Here is a 19,135-nt window from a genome sequence, read left to right on the forward strand (position 1 = left end):
GTCACTCAAAAAACTTGTAGTTTAATGAAGTTGTTGCTCTGCAAGGAATAAGTTAGATGAGAAAGCTTTTAAAATATGTGTTTGTTCTTCTTCTGACCTAAAAAGTCTATTTTTTATTCCCTGATGTCATAGGGCCAAACTTTCTCTCTTCCTTGACTTTAGAAAGATGACCATGATTGTGATACTGTATTGGATGCTTTGAGGACTGTGTAACTAGCAGCTGAAATCATTGCTTAATAGCTTGTCTTTGTAAATTTATTTTCTCTTCTTCTGGAAAAAAAGTGTTGATATTTTAAGCATTTTAACTGTTCCTGCTTCCTTTTTTGACATAAAAATTCACTGTGCTGGTTCATTTTGAGCTTGACTGGAAGGCAAAGTTTGTTTGTTTTGGCAGCTTAGTTGTAGATCGGCCAAGAGGAAAATGAAAAACTGTAGCCTGTAGGCTTTCTGTGTGTGCTTATCTAAGTACTGCTGGAGCAGGGATAAGTGTTTCTTTCCTAGGAAAGGCAGAAAGGTTAGGAAGAAGCCTCACTTATTTATATTTTCTCTGTTTGTTTTTTACTGTATCAATTATGTGTGGCATCTTGAGTGTGACAGGTCTGTCGTCAGTATTGGCAGTGGCACAGAGGCACCTTCAAACAGTAAGCTGAGGGTATGGCCTACAGTGATTTTGTCTAACAGAAGTTTAAATCAATATATTAAAAACTCGGGATTTTCTTCTCCCAGTGTTTTCAATATAACTTGAGACTGTATATCTTCTGTTTGAGTAATAATCTAACAGTGAATCAGAAAACAATTTCAGTAGGCTGGTTTTTGGTGCTATAATTCAAAAAAGGGCATAGCATTCCACCAGACCGGGCACAGCTGGCTGATACCCTCAAGACTCTGCTCTCTCACCGCAGGCCAGGACAGGCGTTGTTGAGTTTTATTGCTGTGTTCCCAGACATCTCACAAATTTTATCAGTCCTGTCAGTACCCAGATGGGACATTTGACAGGTGCAGAGGGACTCTTGCTGCCACCTCTGACTCTGTCAGACCCCTCAGCTGAAGCATCTTCTGTGTCCTCCTTTTCTGTGGGTGACGTAGGTGCCATCAGCGGCCACTGGAGCGTAGAGCTTTGCACTTGGGAGCTGGCAGGTAAGTTAGAGACAGCTAATTCCTGTTCTGATAGGATTTGTAACATCTGGCCCATGCAGTATGCTTCTGTACTGATGCGAGATATTGAATAGCTTTATTTTACAAGTCTGGTGATGCTCACACTTGATTTGCTTTCACCAAGGGCAGGGAAATAGAGCGTTATCATACAATTCACCTTAAAACATTTTGAAGATCTGTATTTACGAACATTCCAACAAGTTTTATCACTTTGCATTGTGCTTCGTGCTGTTGGTCTCTGGGGTATGTGGGAAATTTTTCCTATAAGGGATGATAAATGTGTAAAATCCTAATTCATTAGGAGTTGATAAAAGTTCAACTACTACTGCTGTTCCGTTAAAAAGATCCCGGTGAGGCAGACAGAAGCAAGGCTGAAAAAGTGAGGGACCTAGACGGTTTTTATTATTATTTGGCTTTTTAGAAATCTTCCTTGCTAAAAGGCATCTATCCTGTCTTCTGAGGATCTGAGTATTGTTTGCATGTCAGTTTTCTCACAAGCTATTTTTTCTGTTGTTTTAATCATACATGTACATATATCATACATCTGAGAGAAAAACATTCTTTTCTTTTGGGAAGGTCGGTGGTGTGGCTCTGGTGGATTAGCAGATGAGAAGCTTATTCTAGAGAAAGAACTCTTTCAGGAAAATTACTTGGACAGAAAACTCTAATTCATGTGAGCAGAATTCACATGCTTTAAAAGTAATTAGGGTGACTGTCTAGAGTTAAAAATAAATGCATAAACCAAATCCAACAGTAGACTTGACTTTTGCTCGGCAGCCTTCCCCTGACTGTGGATCTGTCCTGCTGCTGGCAGGGAGCAGCGTAAATGTAAGGGGAGAAAGAATTACTGATGAGGGGGTGAGAAGAAGCATTTATTGCTGGGAAAACAAAATCATCCCTTTCCTTTTAGCTAGGAGCCAGTCTTTCAGGAGCTGGGGGTGCAAGCAGACTGTCCACAGAGGTGCTGTGCCCTGTAGCCATGCTGGGGGGAGGTTGGTCAGTAGGCATCAGGCTGTAGCCCTGTGTGGTTTAACATGTCTGGAACAGGACAAGGGAGCACTACGGAAATGGGGCATTACAGCAGGTGGCTGTGTGCCTGACCAGCTGCTGGTGGTGGCATCACCAGTAGTAGGACACTGGGTGTTGTCCTGCCGTGGGGTGGAGGAGCCGGGCTGGTGGTGCAATTCCCCAGTTCTCATATGGGAAGAAAGAGTCTGTGTTTTCTTGATGTGTCTTTAAAATCATTAAAAAGTCTTTATGTGGGGGGAAAGGGGAACAAAACCTCTGGGAGTAACGATGGTTTTGGTGGCCTTTTCTTTGTGGCTAATACACTGAACATCACTTCCCCCCACTTCTTTTTGTCCTAATAAAGCCTAAAATTGTGGATTTAGTGTCACTTTGCTACTGTAAGTTGTGTGCCTGAGGCAGCACATTTCCACTGACTCATGTTTTTCCACTCTTGATGGGGGAGTGAAGAAGTCTAAGGGTGCGCTGGGCTTCTGTGCCAGCCTGGGTGGAACTGGCTGAAGGAAAACCAATTTTACTAGATGTTATGTGGGACTAACCCTAATTGTATTTCCTTATGCTGCCCAGTGCGCTTCTCTCCCTTCTGATCCTGCTGCAGCAGAAATCACAGGTCGTGATTCAATAAAAGCAAAATCTGCCTGTGGTGTTTGATCGACGACTGCCGTGGTGACAGCTGGATGGGCTGGGGGTTTCCATGTGTGTGCATTCATAGAAAAGTTTGGAAAAAATCTCAGGATGACTCCTGATGCAGAACACGTGTAAATCAGGCCTGCTGCTGTGGGCAACTGGCACAGGGCTGGTCATGGGCAGGGGAGGTGAGATGGTGCAGGCATCTCCTGTGGCTGTGCCACTGGAGTATTATCATCCATCTGTGTCTGGATGAGGATGTCCTGGTGCTGGGGCCTGCTGGGCACCCAGGCAGGTGGTGAGGGCTGGATGTGGGTAGGTTTGGCGTGCCAGGCAGCACTGGCACACAGTGGGAGCTCCCCTGACCAAGCCCAGCTGGTGATGCCTGAGCCTTGCCTGGGGAGGAATGCGCCCAGCAGATTTCCCCCAAAGGAAACATGAGGAAAACATCTTGTTTTAAGAGAGATATTTAATATGTTTTTCATATTTGGAAAGCAGTGAATGTCTGGGAATGTCCTTTTGCTCCCTGGCCAGCACCATTAATATTACTTTTGATCTTTCTTTTTGAAAAAAAAAAAGAGATTAAAAGTGATTTATCTGCAAGGAAAGCAACAGCAATTATTTACTCTGTATTAACATTTAAAGTTGCTTTCTTTTAAACATTGTTTCTGAGAGGGTAAAAGTTCTTAAAAATAAACATGGTTCAAATTATTTTTAGATTAAAATACTTTCTGGAAGGAGAGCTGAGTTTTAGTGCTTGAGCAGTAAACCAGGAAGTCCAGACTTTGGGGAAATCACAGATGTAGAAAGGCTGAGCACAAATGGGCTTTCAACTGACTAAAGCTAATGGCACAGAGTGACTAAGGAGGATGCTTCCACTTTTGTGCTCAGGTGGGCTGGTTGCTGCCTTGCTGTGCTGCTGGCAGCCCTGTGCTGGGGCTGGGCTGGCCGTGCTGCCCCGTGCAGTGCAGGGGGTGATGCGATGTACTGGCTGGCAGACACTAGCAGGGATTAGGGGCAGGACTTCAGAGTGGGATGCAGCCAGCCATTGCCTTGCCTCTTCAACTGATTTTGTCAATAAAAGCTTCCCTCTGCAGCATGTCATCACATGTTTTATATATGATTATATATTATTTTTATAGCTTTTTTCCCTGCAAAGCTGAAAGCTTCATCTGCCTGGTCTTCAAGGCTGCAGTCTGGCAAGGAACCACCCAACTGCTGAACAAAGCCCTAGGTTTCAGGATGGAGATCCATGGTGTTTTAATATTTATTAACTGTAGTGTGGCCCTTTCCAGAGGCAGCAACAGACATTCTGCAGCCTAGTGTGTATTAAATCCTGTGAAGCAAGCACCTCCTGCTGGCACTCACCTGGGCGTTGGATTTTTCCAGTGCTGGAGGAATGGCAGAGTGACCATAGCAGTGGGGGGAAGGGGCTGAGGCTGACCCCCCCTTTTCCCTCCTCAGTGCCAGGTTTTGGTTCAGAGTAAAGCACAGGAATTGTTTGGATGTGACTGTGCGGAAGGCTCAGTGTTACACAAACAAAATAAAGATTTAAACTTGAAACTGATCTATAGTTAATCCCTTCTACAAAAACATGCCTCAATAGCTCTTTTACATTTCTGAAGCCTATGTGTGTGTTACAGTGATGTGACTTTCCAAGAAAAGTCTATTTTCTTGTTTTAATACATGAATAATCTTTCAAGAGTTGATACAAAACCATTATTGGTTTAATGTCTTTCACTGTTTCAGTAACTGATAGCTTGCTGTAGTTCTTTAAAGCTGAAATTTTTCTTGCATGGTATCTGTTAAAATATTTCTTTCAATAATTCAGAGTCTGTCAGATTTTTGGATCATAGTGTGAAAATAATGTCCCTTTTAAATTGCTCCTTTGTGCATAGCCAAAAATCCCCAAACCATTGCAGCTGGAATTTCAAATTCAGTATCTAATGTAATCATTGTTGAAGAAGGAAGCAAGTAGAAACCAAACCTGAGGCTTGGTGACTGGGCACTTTTTATAATCAGAAATCTTAGCCTATTGAACCTGCACAAATACCTCCAGATTTTACGCACATCCCAGTCCACTGGTTCCTCTCTAGGTTCTTTGGCACCACAGATGTGATGCCTATGCTTCTAAGCTACAGTGAGCTACAAAAATATGTTGTCAAGAGTGCCATGAGTGGTGTATGCTGTAAATAAGAGCAGCAATATCAGAGATACAGGAAACAGATGTTGTGGCTTTCGATTTTAAGTTCAGTGACCATTTTGGTAAAATACCTTAGATTTTAGTATGAGCAAAAAGATGCTAGAACAAAACCACAGAAACCTGTCAGATGTGAATGTTGCTGCCTCAGGTGGTGCTTACCACGCTGGGTCACGAGCTGTAGGAACTTGAAATAGGTTGTGAGACCCTGTTGTCCTGAGTTTGGTAAAAACATGCTACTGGTGAGTAGCAAAATTATCAGAAGGCAATGTCAGTAAAATCTCCTCATTGTCCTAATAGTGCTGCATCCTAATTCCTAAATGTGCTGCATTTCCAGAAAAAGGAAATGAGAGCCTTTAGAAAAGTTTGGGAACAGCTGCTTCTTAGTGGTTTGTGTTTGAATCCAGGCCACTTGTGTCAGTGTGTGTGCATCTCTACAGACTCCTCTCCCAATGTACAGGGTGGTGCCCAGAGCAAAAAGAACCTGATAGTGGTAGGATGTGTCTGTGGTCCATGCTGTTGCCTGTGACTGTACTGGAATATCCATCTTGCACAACTCATGCTTTTATCCCACCAAGGTTGTTACTTTGCACAGCTTAAAGCAGCCACAAGTACGCGTCCTCTGTCATTAAGGTCAGGCTAGTACAGTGGCAGAAGAAGCTTGGTGTTTTAGGGCAGAAGGAGAAGAAAACTTTTCTTACTGGGTAATATAATTGTACAGCACCTAGGTTTGCTAAGTGGCAGACAGCTTTTGAGATGCTGAGTTGTGGTCAATACTTTGGTGAATAGAAGTTTTCTGGTTCAGTGGTTTTCAGAATGGTTATTGCCACCATGCCTGGGTGTGAAAATGTACCTTCTGTTGCACACACTACCTTTATGAAGTATATAAACAGGGCTTTTCATCTGCTTTCCATTTATTGCTACAGTTTGTTGTCTTTGCCATGGGCATTTAAAACTGCGATGTTCTAAAGAGCCCTGCATGAAATTTTAAAGAGACTGGACCTTTCATCTGCTCAACAGCAGGACATCAGATAGATGAACAAGAAAGAAAGAGAAATTGTTTTTGAAGCAATAGCAAAAAAAATAACAGTAGAAGCAATTATTTTATCAAAGGTTTATTTTCTTTCTTGTTTTTTAAAGACCCTTCCTCAGTTGAAGTTGGCTGTCTTCTTATGTGTGTTTGATTTGTGGTTCTCACAGGATCCAAATGAAAAACGTTGGCTGGAAGATGTGTGTTGTTAATGAGCAATCACAATGGCACCAGTGATTTCAGTGAATTTTGGTGCTCAGAGAATTGCAAAACTCTAGTCTTCTATCTTCAGAAGAGGCACACATTTCTCTTTCATATTTCAATCCGTTCCTTGACTATGGACAGACCTTTTCAAAGAGTAAGGATAGAGTTAGTCTTCGTTTGTCATGTTCTTGCTTGTACTGAAATAAATTGTGTTCTTTATTATAAGGAGCTAGATTATTATCCATCAGTCCCCTCTTTCAGGCCATTAAGCTGTAGTCTCCACTTAGGTTGCTTTGGCTTGTGTTGGTGGCCTGGGTGTGTTGGTTCCAGGTCCTTTCACCTCGCTGATGTTTTTTATTAGTTTTCCTTCTGCTGAATTATCTCCTGCTTGTTGCTCATCACCCTGCTGAGAGATGTTCCCCCTGAGGTGATGGAAGCTCCTGCTAGGGCTCCAGCTGGACCCCTCTGGTCAGCTAGGGTGGCACTGACTTGCTCCAGACGTGCAGGTGGAATAGCTTCAGTTTGAATTTTGATGGTGTTCCAGTGGGAAGGAAAATAAAAATTCCTCCCTTTGTATGTTTATGATATGACAAGCTGGGAACAGGCTGCAAATATCACTAACTTCTCCCACAGCTGATTTGGAGCAGAATAAGGGTTTAAGGAGAGAGCAAAGCCACCAGCTGCGACAGCACAGAATCACAGGGAGGAAAATAATACACAGGGCTGGGACCAACAACTTGGCTGGTCTTTACTCAGCCCCTCCAGAATAATGCTTTTATTAGCATCTATGTTGTCCAGAACATGCAGGACTTCAGATACCATGTTGGATAGCTTATTTAAGGATCAGGAAATCTTGGAGAAATCTAAAATACTAAGAAACATACTTTGTATTCCTCAGTTTCAAACATATATACCTTGTAATAATTAAATAGGGCAGAGGATGGATTTTGTACTGCCGGTAAATATTGAAGCCGGGATCTTGTTTGAATTAAGATGATGTCTGCCGGGTGGAGGAGATCTACAGAGATATATAAGGCCAAAGCTTCCAGCAGTCCATACTGTCTTTACTGAAAAGCATATTTATATCTTCCAGGCTAGTAATTAATCACTCGGTAGGATTTTTTGGGACGTGCATTCACAGAAGATCTTTTTGTACTGCCAGGAACCACAAAGCATGGGCACAATTAAAACACTGATTTAATTTATTACATAGAGGCATGGAATAGGAATGTTTTAAGCAATGTTGACAGGCCAGGATTTCAGAACCACCTATTTTTTTTTTAAATAAAAAACAAATGCCGTCCTAACAAAAATTAAATTACATTAATAGCAGTTTTCTAATACACTCCTGAGAAAGAAAATCAAGTTTTGGCATTAATTAAGCTGTAAGAAATTGTATAATTTTTAAAGAGGTTACGTTTCAAAATTGTCTATTTATAAAAATAAAAGGTACTGCCTTTTGTTGAAATGCACTTGAAAAGCACACAGCTCTCCTGAAAAATTAAAAACAATAGCTGAAAAGTGTTTGTATTCTGTCGGCTTCCTCTGTAGTTACTCTTGGGAGTCCCTGCAGCAACTCTGGTGCCTGCACGTGCTGGTGAGACTACTCTTGGGAACTTACAGGAACAAGCCTTTGACCGTGTTTGGTCTGTGGGCAGCTGGGCTTATGGGACACTGCCTGCAGCCTCGGGTGCTGAGCAGCTGCACACACAGGGGCTGCCCTTGGGAGCAAAAAAACTCAGCTCTTTGGTGACCGTGGCTTCATAAGATGTCTGTGTGTATATCCAGAGGTGCCCATTTTCATGGAGTCCCTTGTGCTGTTTTAATGGGTGTGTTTGAAGGAGAAGAGTCCTCAGCATTGGAGGACTTTAAATGCTCAGAGTGGTCCTGTCTTTCTATTTCTGTGCAAGGAAGGGCCTATGTGGGTTTGCAGTGTGCTTCTGTGCACCGACAGCCTGTGAGGAGTCCTTGCAGCTTCAGAACAGCTTGTTAGCACAGCTAAGAGAAATATCCAAGAGTCAGGGTTGGATCTGGTCACACTGGCCTGTCCCATGCAAATGCAGAAAAGCGTCCAGCATTCAAAATGAAACTGGTACCTTGCTTCTTTTGATTAGATGTCTTTTAAAGGAAGCCATTTTTCTTTATTTAAAAAGTAATTGAAGTCTGATGTGGTGAAATATGTACCTCCAGTAGCAGGCAAAGGTTGCTTTTTCTGCAGTAAAAGTTCTTGAGGTGTTCACCAGTTTCCTTCTTTTGGTTATGACTTCAATCATGAAACATAAAGGTCTCATCAAGGCGTAGGGTTATGCACACTAATTACAGCTCTAATTTGCTTGAACCCAATAGAAGCAGCTCGAATATTTAAAATGTAGAATGTAACTTGGATTGGTTTTGTCCTCGGTGCTTTTAATGTTCATGTACTGAAATGTCAAATGAGTTGAAGTGACAGCTTTGGGGCAGGGTTGCAGAGCATGAGTGGTCACCAGCTTTGTGTCACCACCATCATATAAATGCTTACTTGCTATCTGGCCCTTTGGTAAACTCTGGTAGTATAATCTAAGTGCTGTTTAGCAAGAAGGTGGACAGCCCTGGATAAGAATAAATTATTTTCTTTCAAGAGCTCTTGGTTGTATTTCTCCTCACTCGTGGATACCTTCATGTAACATCTGCAGTAGGTGTCATCTTATGCTTTTCTGCATCCTGAGTCTGTCGTGGCCACGGACAGTGCAGGGGCAGCTGCCAGCAAGGCTCGCTGCGTGGTAACCTGCAGGATGTGATGTGGCAGGGCGGTGCTGAGAAATGCCATGTTTGGGGATACTTGTAGATGTCTGGCAAGCTGTCAGGCCAGGCATGCCTGTCTGCTCTCTGTGAAGGGCTTCTTGGGGTGAGATGGGAGTTGGATTGTCTCTGCAATTTGTGGCATTTCTGTGTTGTGCAAGGAGTAGCTGCACTTGATTGTGTAAAGGATGTCTAGCGTTCCCATTCTGCAATGTTTTCTATTTTCCTAAGAGACTTTGCTCTCTGCAAATGTGAAGAGAAGATAAGAGAAATTCTAGATAAGCCATTACTCAGCTTTTCATTTGATGTGCATGCAAACGTTCCCTCTTTCTGGTTTGAGGAATAGCACTTGTTTGGAAAGCTGTTATCACGTGTCATCTTAGTGATCTGTGAATTAATAGAAGTGCAAATTAAAAATAACTGTGTGATCGTTCTTTTGAGACACTGAGGTGTGTGTGGTGTGTTTTCTCTTGGACAGAACCCTACGTTCCTTTTAGCGTGACTACAGAGAAATCTGCTGGTGCAGCCCTTTCATGTAGGGCCTGGAGGATATTGTGTAGCATTAGTGGTTGTATGATCTCTCTGTGCCACAGTGAACAGCTCTGGAATATTGTCTCTTTCTTGGGTAACACTTGGAAAAGGGTGCTGAAATGAATGCAGTGAACATCCATGAGGGCTATTAAATAAGTGGAAAATTTATTTTATGGTGACAGAGCAAAAAAAAAAAAAAATGAAGCCACTTGTGTTATCCAAAAGGCTCTGAAGAGGTGACTTGAACACGGTCAATAAATGCCTACATGGGCAAAAGAAACTTGAGAATAGAGAGCTCTTAAAGGCAGCAGAAAAAAGTGTAATGAGAGTTAGTGAATTGAATTACAGGTAGACAAAAATTTGACTGGAAATAATGTACATGCTAATCAGGCAAGGTGATTAATCACTGGAATAGCTTAATGGCTATTAGGGTGGGTATTTTAAAATTGAGATTGGCTGATTTTCCAAAAGCTGCCGTTAAAGTGCAACTATTGAGCTTTAAACTGGAAGTAATACAGAAAATTCCAGTGGTCTATGTTATGCAAAGTGTCAGATCAAATCATTACACTATCTCGAGTATTATGAATTACCAGGGCACTTTTGTTTCTGCATAAACACAACCTCTAATAATTTCCTGTTTCTTGAATAATTCAGCAGCTTACCATCCAGTAGTTGTGGTATGACATTTTATTCCATCACCACGAGTTGTCTGAACATGAGATTTCTTCAGTGATGATACAAACTATAGAAAATAAATGATAATGAGCTGTCATAAAACTATAGTTTAAAAAAAATCCTTGCCATTTCTGCCTTTTTGTGTATCCCTGTTCATTCTTCTCTTAAATCTCCCATGCTGTGTGACTGAGCACCCTGTGTCAAAGCTGCGTTACACCAGGCTGCAGAGACGATCCCAGCTTTAATTTTTGTACCTTTTGTGAATGTCACAACATTAGAAGTCTGCTTTATTATTATTTGGTGTTTACCGTATCTATGTATGATGTGTTAGTTTAATGATGGAGAGCAATGATGGGATGAACTGCAAGGAACTGAGAGAAGTGACAAAGGAGACAGAGGGTTTTCATTTTAATAAACTGTATGCTAACATGTGCTGTTAAAAAAATACTCCTCTCACTGAAATATGATGCAATGCAGAGTGAACACAATGAATTATGATCACAAAGATATAACAGCAAAGAGTGGCTGGACTGTCATCCTCAATCAGAGGCATAACTTTTGGAAATGACTTTGAAGGTTATCTTGGAATAGCTTTCCAAATTGACTTTAAATTTCAAGTTCAGAGGAGTTGATGGATGGATGCAGAGGTAGTCAAGGAAATTAAATGTAGGTGACCATCTGCATGAGCAGAGATTTTTATGCGGGGTAGCACCTGACCTATTTATTTTTATCATAAAGTGATTACATATTGTGCCCAGAGCTCTGTAATGATGATAAACACTGTAGAGCTTTGCCTCTTCCAAACAAAATCGCCATCAGTTGGGCCTGTAAACAAGATTCACCTGCCGAGAAATTACTACATCAGATATATTTTCACAGGTGCTCAGAAAGCAGGATGCAAATCTCCATTGGGGTGGTGGTGCTAGTCAGCCTGATTTCTGTTAATCATGAGGGGAAATGGGTTACGTCTTCTTGTTTTCAGCATTCTTATTTTCCTCAAAGGTCTTGCCAAAATACGTTTGCTTTAGGAGAGGCTTCCATTTGTGACCTCCATGGAAAGAACCATCTTAGAATCATAGAATGGCAGGGTTTGAAGGCACCTTTAGAGATCATCTAGTCCAACCCCCCTGCAGAAGCAGGTTCACCTAGATCAGGTCACACAGGAACATGTCCAGGCGGGTCTTGAAGACCTCCAAGGAAGGAGACTCCACAACCCCTCTGAGCCACCTGTTCCACTGCTCCATCATCCTCACAGTGAAATAGTTTGGCCAACATGCTGATGGGATGGTTCATTTTGGGTGAAATGGGAGATCTGTTTCCACAGGATCAGCAAAGGGGTCACCATTGTGTCCCTCCTCATGGTTCTCGGAGTTGTCAGACGTGCAAGACTCAGCTTACCCCCTGTGTGTTGCTGGATGTAATCCAGCTGTGCAGGTCCCGAGGTTAGAGGAGATGCAATGGGTGACTGCAGGAGGATGTTGCAGTGACTGACTTTGTGCATGGCTGCTGTGGTGAGGCAGTCATCACTGCACGTTTGTGGACTCACTACAGCACACTCTCACCTTCACACCACACTGATCTCTCCTCACATATACAAATGTCATGAAAGTGTTTCTCCATTATGTCTGAAAAGCAACAGAGGAGCTTAATTCTCCTTAATACCCACAAAAAAATTGCACTAGGGTTTATTGTACACATTGGCATTTTCTCTTCTGAAAACCCTTCAGATACTCTCTTCCCTTTGCCTGCTTGTATTTATTTTCTCTCCCCTTGCTTACATTTTTCTTCTCATGTCTTTCAGATTTTTCCTATTTACTTTCCAGTCCCTTTCCCTTTGTACATGATTACATTTTTAAGCACACAAACAAACCCGTGTAACTAAGTGTATGCTTTTTGTGACAGAGAATCTGAATATTTCTGTTTTGTTCAGATGTTTGTCTTTTCATATTCTATTTATTTTCCTCTGCCCAAACGATGACCCCATGTGGATCAGAGCCTGGGTTCTGCTTGTTCACAGCCTGCTGATGTGCTTTCCATGTTTAACCTGCACAGGTCCTCCTACATGAACACATTTATTTAAATAGTGGAATTAAAGCCTAATGCAGACTGCTTGTTTGTGTATGTTAAATGCAATATTAACCCCTTCTCGCTACTGCTGTGCTGAACGCATCCCGTTCTCCTTGTCCCTTTGTCTCCCCTTTTAAAGCCCACCTCCAGCATTTCTCTTCAGCTCCTGTTTTTAGCCCCAGCCTGGTCCTCACTGGTGCTGAGGTGAAACCAGGCTCACTGAAGTAAATGGGAGAAGCTCGGGGTAATTTCAGCTGCCCCAGGATTTCACACTAGAAATACTGCAGTTCATGGAGCAGAAGGTAAAGGCTTTGCCCTAACAGCTCGGCCAGATCTGATGGGAAGGAACAAAGGGATGAAGCAGTGACACAGATCTCTCAAATGGGATATAATATGAATAGAGAGTAAAAATTTTTTTAAACTATAGAAATAATTGAGTTTTTAGAGCAAATTTGTCTGCAATTTCAGGCTATTTGAAGTAATGTGCACAGAGATCGTGATGTTGGAATTTGAAGGACTTTCATTTGTGAACTGACCAGATACCCTTTAAAAATGTATGAGAAACCACAAACAGATTTTCAAACCTGTTCCAGGACAAGTAAAATTTCAGTATGATTTACAGGATTCCTGGGGGATATTTCACAGTGCGAGTCTCTGTTTCTTCTGGATCTTCAGGAGGCATTTGTTATCCATGTTTCCGTATTTTAAGCAGCAGGTATTATTCCATGTACTGGTACCAAATGGTTTTGTCCCAAAATGGGAAGAGTTTTATTGCACTGCTGATGTCAGGGTCAGGAGGCCAGGGGACAGCTGCTTGTTTGGCTTTTGGTAAGAACTCTGTATGCTGACGTCTCTTTAGATTTATTCACACACTGGAAATTGCAGATGATAGTTTTGCTGACTTTCCTTTGAGATTCATGGTTTGCAAAGGTTTTTTTTTCCTTAATGAGCTGTTAATTCATACCAGTATTTACTAGTGATGTAAAATAAGTCTGCTGCTTTCCAGGCTGGTTTGCATTGGGCTAGAGTTTGCAGTTTTTAAAAGAAAATGATTTATTTCCTCCTGGGATTTTTTGGTTTAGATCTCAACATTTCCTCAGAATTTGATTTTTTTTTTTTGGTGGTGAATGTTTGCACAAACGTGTGCAACATCCAAGGAACTGCATGTGCACTGTTGCATTTCTATAGCTGTATTATCTTAGATAGAAACCCTCACATCCTTCCAAAGCCTACAGTGGCATTCACCCTATCAGTCTAGGTACAGCACAGTTTCCTTCTGCTCCTGTCTTGGCTTACTCTAAAAACTCCAGGACACCCTGATGCATAAACTCACAGATGCAGGAAGCTTGTGTCTAAACCACCTTTTGGTGTGAAATCCCGCAACTACTTGCAGTTATAGTATCATCCCGTCAATATTGTTATGTATTTGCATGCTTATGTCCATGTGATCTCAGATGGGAGAGGGAGCTGCTGGTGGGAGCACACAGCCCTTTACTGTAGGCACTCATGAGCTTTCTGATGCACGTGTGGGTTTGAGGCAGAATGAGGATAATCTTTGCATGGCTTGACAAGTTCAGAGACTGCACAGAAAGCAAGGCTTTCCCTCTCTTGTTAACTTAATGAAGCTTTGAGTACAATATGGTGGGCTTTGGAGGACTTTAGAAACCAGAGGAAGTTCAGTGGAGGGATGTCACTGCTGCCCTTGTGATAGCTCTTCTGTGTGAGTGCACAGAGTTTGAGCTGACAGTTATCCAGAGTGCCGAGGACAAGTCCCAGTTGATTTGTCTGAGTTGTAGACATAACTGATTTTAGACAAAAATGACTTGTGGCTTTAAAGCAAGCTTGATAGTTGGCTTTTGCATCACAGCTAATTCAGCATCTACAACCTGGGCATAAGCAGGATTATGCGTAGGGTAAACAGCCTGTGCAAGAGCTGAAGTGCACAGGTACCTGCAGCTGTGCTCAGTTCTGAGTCTGAGTTTGGGCTTTGGCAGACACCTGTGTTGCCTTTGCAGCCAGTGATAATAGTAGACTCTCAGTTTGGAACAGCAGGATAGGAGGAAGCACCAAAGTGTTTGGCAAGCTGGCAGGTAGGGAGCAGAAGTGGCCAGCCTGTATGGGCCAGAGGTGGGGGCAGTCCCATCACACTGCCTGCAGGATGTTCAGTAAAATGGAGAGAAGTTGTGAAGAGCTATGAAAGCGAAAAGAAGGAGCTTGTGTCTGAGGAGGGGAGAAGAGGTGGCTAATGGAGGGCTGCAGAGATGTGTGATATGCTCCAGGTGATGGATGGGGGAATTATCTTTGCAGTAACACTCCAGACAGGCTGTGAGCAGAGCAAGAGTACATTTGTCAAGGACAGAGAAGAGGATGCTGCAGTAATTGAGAAATGTCTCTCTTCTGAAGAATCGGAATTTAAGGCAGCACTCCCCTTGAAATTCACTCTGGCTGTGTGGGATGCCCCTTACTTTCAAAGTACTCTGGTTTTGTCCCTTAAAAATGTATGAAGTTTAATTATAAATGGCAGTATATGTTCCTTACAGACCTTTTGTTTGCTTCTAAGACATCCCTCTGCTGCATGCAGGCTGCAATATTGTAGTCTTCTGGAGTCTCACGTGGTGATTTCTGGGCTTGTGTATTTTGTTAACGCAGGAATCAAGTGGACAAATACTATTTGCTGTGGTTAATATTCAACATCTTCCAAAGTCTGGCAAAATATGTCAGAAGAATGAGCCCCCTCAGTTGTTCTTGGCAGTCAGGTACAGCAAAGAGCTCTCATGCATAATTTTTCTCTCTTATTTTTTTCTCCTGCTGAAACATTTTATTCCATTTTACTTCTGCACAATACTAAACAGCTAAATAATCTCACAAAGTAGGCTCTTCAGTACTCCAGCAATAAAACTGAAATGAGAAATTATCACTTAAAGCTCTGGTTTGGTATCTATACGTAGGGCCAAGCTGTAGCTGATCAAAGTGGGTGTGGGATGAATGCTTGGCAATCATATTGTTATTGCTCACACCAGCGGCTAAAAAAGTATCAGTCCATAACATCAGCAGGGAGTGTGAGCATGCTGCAATCTGCACACGTGCAGCAGGTGCCCTGGCCAGCCCCAGCCTCAGCCCACTTTTCCTGGCACCTGGAAAATGTGTGGGAGTGAGGCTGCGGGGCTGTACCTGCAAGGCTGTACCTTTGGGGCTCTACCGGCTGTACCTGCAGGGCTGTACCAGCTGTACCTGCAGAGCTGTACCTTTGGCTGTACCAGCTGTACCTGCAGGGTTGTACCTGCAGGGCACTGAACCATGGCCGCGGGAGGGCACCGCAGCCCCTGGGGATGCGGAAATGGGGGGGAGTGTGTGTGCAGACATCAAAGATGAATATAAATAGGAAAGAAGCCAGAGATAAAAAGGACCATAAGGCTGAAACAGTCCACAGCAATATCACATGTTTATAGCGGGGTCTGTGGGAATAATGGGTGTTTATAAATGAGTTCAAGGGGATAATGTGTATTGAAATATGAGTCCGGAGGGAGAGTACGTATTCAAAAACTATCTACTGTATATAGCATAATAATCCCAGTATTTCATAAACTCATAGGAAAGTATTAAATAAAAATAAATTACAAATGTCTGTGGCCTGATTGCAAATCATTTCAGAGAAAAGGGAAAAAAATCCTTTGCGAAATGTGGAAACCATCTTGTGTTAAACAGCCCCAGAAAAAAACTTATAATTGTAAGAAGTAAATGTCAGTTATAGTTATTACAGTGGCCATGTTGTTTCCAATAACAATTTGGCATTTTATTTAGTCTGTAACAATCTACAATTTAAATTTAAAATAAAGATTTTTCTTTTATTTCCCTCTGAAGTTGTGTGCCAAGCACAGCAGAGCTGAATGTAACATCTGTTGATGATTAAAACAAGCTTTCCTATGGGCCTCGAATACAAAGTAAACATGGATTTTATCCATAGTCAACAGCATTTACAAATGTAAAGGGAGGAAGCTACTGAGTTTTTGAAGAATGAGCTGTGAGAGAGGAAATATAAGTATGGGGACGGCAGATGGCGATAATTAGTTCCATATCGGGAAAGGCTTCGATTTAAAACATGAAGAGGACAGAGTCTCGTATGATGGGGCTGGTTTATTAAAGCCCCCCTCACTTCCCATTATTCCCCCCTGGTTGAGCAGCACCTTTGCTCACTTGTCTGTTCCAAAATGTGCAAGTGCTGCTCGTGGTCTGGGCTGCTGGCGGTGAGCATGGCCACTCGGAGTAGATGTTTGCCTAGGTTTTCCCCACAGAGCACTAGAAATGCTTTGCTGGCAGTGGCCAAAACTTAGGAGGAATTTATTTTATGGATGTATAGGCCAGTAATCTTGCATTTTATTCTGTTTTAATTTAGATTTAGGGGCCGGGGTATCAAAGGTTAAAGGCTGTTGTACCTCGGTGATGCTCCTTGCCTCCTGCCTTTGCCCTGGTTAGTCATGCGTTGTGTGATTCCCACCTCACTGTTCAGCTGTCATCATGAAGACCTGTTTCAATTTATCTCTTACCAAGGCCAAGTGCTTTTTTGTGCTTCTAGTCTGTACATTTCTTGCATGGTCTATCTGCATTTGTTACATTACTCAGTTTCACCATATTAAAAAGCTAATTATTGCTGCTACAACAGTTTCATTTCATAGGGCTTTGCTCAGCCTATTTTCCTTGGTTTTGTCGTGCTTCATCTTTTTTTTCCCCAGTTATACTAAATGTAAAGTTCAGTAAGTTAAGTGTCAAAATGAAATTATGATTTGCTGAGATTTACCTGCTTCCCAGGGTAAAGACAAACCTCCTCCAGTTCCTAGGGTGTGAGCCAGCCCCAAGCTTGCACAAGAGTTTTTAGACTCTTCTCTCAAATCTGAACTATTTTCAGCTAGCAACAAATTCCCTCTTTTCCCTGAAAGTGTTTTGTAGCATTCCAGTTCATGTGTTATTCTGGAATGCATTTCAGTTTTTAATTGCAATTTCTTCTTTCCTCCCTTCCATCCTCCTTCAATTTTCTTTCCAAATGGAAGCTGTTACAGGTGAGCTCTCAGCGCAGGCACCCGTGGAAGTGCCTTTGTAGCCCTGCACAAACACACTGGGTGTTAATCTGGCACTCTTGCTTTCATTTTTTCCCCCCTTCCGTCATTTTATAATTACCTGAGGTGGTAACAGCTCTTAAGAGCCTCGTCTGTCACCCTGGAACCAAATGCTTTTCATTGAAAATTAAGGAGAGGCTTCAAAAGTTTCAGTTCTTTCAGCAATGAAACATAACAGTCCTCCAGTAGAAAGAGTATTTTGCTGATGGATCCCATTACACCGAGTCATGGAGGATTTAAGTATGCTTTTGTGGTTAAGAGGAAACATAAAGACTGGAGGCTTGTGCTTGCCTTCACAGCCATGCGAGGCTGGCTGCATGTGCTGCCTCGCCCAGATGAGGCACTGTGTGAAGCACGGGGGCTTTGCCAAGGTGTGCAGAGCGTGCCTGTGCCCTGCACCGCTCCCCACCTGGCAGCCAAGGCCTTAGGAAAGCAGAGATGTGGCCCTGCTCTTCTTCCAGGTGTTAATGAAACTCTCTCTTAAGCAGTGTATCTGCACTGCTGTTAACTGTGGCAATGACAGAGGTGCTGAGCAAGGAGGTGGTTATTACTGGGTTGAAACAAAGGCAGTTTGTCTCGATGATATGAAAAACATGCATTAAAGTGCAAAAAGAAAAAACTGCATGGAATTCAAAGTTAAATTTCTAAAGGAATGTATGTGAAGAGTTTTAGGCAAAATAAAACCAAAATAAGGATCCAGATCTGCTGAGACATGTGTTTTGGGCAGAATTTTTCTAAATCCATAGCTCTAGCATAGTCTTCAGGTAACAGATTCTGTACTTAAATGTCCAACTTCAAAGAGAAATGACTGCAAAGCAGCCTGGCTTTTATTTCTAATTAAAATTTTGAAAGCGTGAGCTGAATGGACCCCAAATCTGAAAAGCAGAAGGCAAATGACATTTTGTCTAATGTCTTTGAAGTCGAATCTTGTATTTGCTGGGTCCTGTAATCTTGGGGTTTTTGCGCATGTTGGGGGCGAGTGTCCTGCACTGGGCTGGGGGTGGAGGGGATGGGTGAAGCAGGGAAGTTTGCAGGGGTGTCCACGGAGCAAGGGACTTGTCAGGGATGTGCTGGAGGTGCAGAAAGGTTACCACCTCATTTGAGGAGCTGATACTGGATCTTTCAAAAGCATCAGACTCGTAAGAGGAGTACCCAGTACTCTGTTGCACTTCAGCAGTTTTCATGAATTGTGTTCCATGCCTGTGTGTGCAGTAGCACTGTAACTGTACTTGGCCAGTTTGCAGCAGTGTTTGCAGCTAATTTCATAGAAAACCCATCCCAGCCTGCTTCCTACATTGCCACTCACATCATTTCCCTAAAGCAGGCTGTATGTGACGCAATTCACAAATACACCACTGATGTGTGAGCAGATGCACAGAAAGTGCCATGGTTTAAATCACTTTAAGACCTTGCAGCATCAAAAAATGCCCTGCCTCTTAAAAGGAAAACACCTAAAACCTACCCCCAAAATTCAACCGTTGCCAACAATTCTCTCCTCTCTGGGAAGGGCAAGAAGAGTGGTGGTACCCAGTGCTTTGTGTGTGCAGGGACCCTGGCCTCTTCCCAGCTTTCACTGTTTTCCAGGCAATAATGACTTTAGAGGCCCAGACAAGTATTGGAGCCCTTCCAGCAGATGATTATACTTCATCTGCTGGCCCCATAAGCAAGGCTGCTGGAGAGCTGAGTGCCAGCCCAGGCCTTTCCGTCATGTTATGGAGTGCTACTAGAAGG

The 19,135-nt window shown here is 42.6% G+C and overlaps 1 long non-coding RNA gene across 1 annotated transcript in view; it reads left to right on the forward strand.

Moving 5' to 3' along the window:
• LOC133626718 (uncharacterized) overlaps positions 1 to 19,135 on the forward strand; it is a 209,348-nt gene that overhangs the window by 19,769 nt on the left and 170,444 nt on the right. The window lies entirely within an intron of this gene.

Source organism: Colius striatus, chromosome 14, assembly GCF_028858725.1.
Source record: "Colius striatus isolate bColStr4 chromosome 14, bColStr4.1.hap1, whole genome shotgun sequence".
NCBI lineage: Eukaryota > Metazoa > Chordata > Aves > Coliiformes > Coliidae > Colius > Colius striatus.